Here is a 2705-nt window from a genome sequence, read left to right on the forward strand (position 1 = left end):
TAAAGAATGGGTGGGGGAGGGGGGATAAGATTAGAAACTTAGAGGACAAAAAAGCACCTACAATGAGACAGAGTTCCAGAAAGACAGACGAGTAAAAAGGAGGAGAGGGAAGGATGTTATCAGATAAAGATTACAAAAATTCATTGTTCAAAAGACCTTGTGTTTCCAGATTAAAGGAGTCCAATGCCCAGAAAAATGAATGAAAAAGATTCACAGCAAAGGTCATCATTGTAAATTACAAAATCTTTGACAATACAGAAAGATCCCAAAAGCCCCCAAAGAGAAAAAAAAATTGTCACATACAATAAACCAAGGGTCAGAATGGCACTTAATTTCTTAACAGCAACATTAGGGGGTAGAAGAAAATGAAACAAAGCTTTCAAATTTCCAGGAACAAATTATTTCCAACCCAGGATTCCACAGCCAGTCACAAATTATTTCCAAACCAGGATTCCAGAGCCAGTCAAACTATCAATCAAATATGAGATTAAATAGTCATTTCATGTATGTAATTCAAAAACTTTGTCCACATGAACTCTTTCACAGGAAGGTACTGAAAGATTTGTGCTACTAAAACCCACCATTTTAATTCAGAATTTAGAATTCTAGGCTTATTTATTTTAATAAAATTTCATTGAGGTATATCATTCATACGTGAACATACATAAACAATAAGTACACAGTAAAAGTTGTGAACTTACAAAATAAACATGCATATAATCATACAGGGCTCCCACATACCACCTGTATTAGCCAAAATACAAAAATTGTATTGCAAAAAATTGATGCAAAATACCAGAAATTGGTTTGTTTTTATAAAGAGTTTTTATTTGGGGTAGGAGCTTACAGATACCAGGCCATAAAGCATAGGTTACTTCCCTCACCAAACTCAATTTTCACATGTTGGAGCAACATGCTGCCAACATCTACCAGGGTTCAGGTTTCCTGGGTTCCTCTGGGCTCAGTTCCTCTGTTTTCTCCACAAGGTCAGCTGTAGACTATCAGACAAACAGCTCTGTCTCTCTCCCTGGGGCTCCAGCTTCACCATCAAACTTCAACATCAAAACTCTGACATTAAAAGCCCTCTTACTCTGTCCTTTGCCATGCCTTTCATCTGTGAGTCCCCACCCACCAACAGTGGGGGCTCAACGCCCTACTGGTACAAGAGGTTTACCTGATTACTTAATCAAATAAACCCCTGAATCTAATATAATCCAATATGCTCAGAGGAAAAGATCAGTTTACAAACATAATCCAATATTTCTTTTTGGAATTCATCAATAATATCAAACTGCAACACCACCCCACCAACCACACCTTGCATTGTTGTGAAACGTTTTTACAAACTGTGAAAGAGCATTGTCAAACTCTTAATACTAATTATAGCCCCTATCTTACATTTGGTATATTTTTCCCCAAACCCACCCAATTATTTACACCCTGTATTAGTATTATACATAAAAATATGGAACACTTCATGAATTTGCATGTCATCCTTGCACAAGGGCCATGCTAGTCTTCTCTGTATCATTCCAATTTTAGTATATGTGCTGCCAAAGCGGGCACTCCAGGTTTATATTAACACATCTTTTTGAACAGGAAACTCCTGCCTACCTCCCCTAGCCAGAGTATCTGCAAATGGGAGTCTGCCTTTGGGTAAAGAAGTGTAATCTGCATCTCTATTTTCTTACTCAGCTCTGTCCCCACTCCCTAGCTACTGTTTCAACATCCCTGAGGTTGGAGTAGAGAGGCAGGAGGACAAAAAAGAAAGGAAGGTAAGTTCTCACTTGACTGGTACTATTGTTAAGTTGACACACTCTGAGCCTCCTCGCCATTTCTTGTGTGGTGCTCTTTTCTGGGAAGTGCTTTCATAGCACGCCTCACTAGAAACTTACTACATAGCTTCTTTGATCTGAGTGATGCATATCGTGTCTGGCTAGTCACTTTGCTCTTTACAGCCCCAAGAATCAGGTAGTTCATCTTCAGTTTCTGTCTCCTTAGGATGCCTTGTCTCTCTAGATGGCTTCTTTGGACAGTATCAAAGATAACCCCCAGGCCATTTCTCTGTCTTGCACAGTGCATAGCTGGTTCGGGGAAACATTCTTTGCCAGACTGAACTCTGGGTAGGCAGGACAATCACAGCCCAGAGAGAAACGAATCTGCCATCAGCCTGTGTCACACAAGACACTTCTGTGCCCCACAGCTCAAGGACACAGATCAAGCTCTCAAAATGGTCCTATTAAAGCATCTCTTTTTAGGCCTGTGGTGAGGGGTAGGTGACCCACATCCTCCTCCCACCCTTAACAGTCAGGAATCAGCATAGCTTCTCCCAAGAAATTTTCTTCACACAATCTTTTCTCAATCTCCACCTTATTGGTCTTTCTATACAGGCATTATCCAAATCATGTAATCAGTTCTCAGATACAGCCTTTGAAAATTTCTCCTTGGTCTGACAGCTAGTGGTAGATTGGTGCCTCGGTTGAAACTTCCAAGTCCACAGCTTGTCACATTCACATGCTCATAATAATGTGGCCTTAAGTTTAATTTAACCAAAATTACTACATAACTGCTTTAACAGAGCAGGAAAAAGGGGGGTGAGTGGGACCAGCTTAACCTTCGTTTTCCATGGAACATTCTCAGTTGAAAAGTTGAGAGATGACAGCATGTTATTTAGGGATGTGGAAGTCAACACCAGAAGAAACTGC

General features: G+C 40.1%; 1 non-coding gene across 1 annotated transcript; it reads right to left on the reverse strand.

The window, feature by feature from the left end:
- Positions 1-1459: 1459 nt before the first annotated feature.
- On the reverse strand, positions 1460-1566 carry LOC111760285 (U6 spliceosomal RNA). Its single transcript, XR_002794027.1, has one exon. It is a non-coding gene; the product is annotated as a U6 spliceosomal RNA (small nuclear RNA).
- Between the last annotated feature and the right edge of the window lie 1139 nt (positions 1567-2705).

The sequence above is a fragment of the Dasypus novemcinctus genome, chromosome 4 (assembly GCF_030445035.2).
Source record: "Dasypus novemcinctus isolate mDasNov1 chromosome 4, mDasNov1.1.hap2, whole genome shotgun sequence".
Lineage (NCBI taxonomy): Eukaryota > Metazoa > Chordata > Mammalia > Cingulata > Dasypodidae > Dasypus > Dasypus novemcinctus.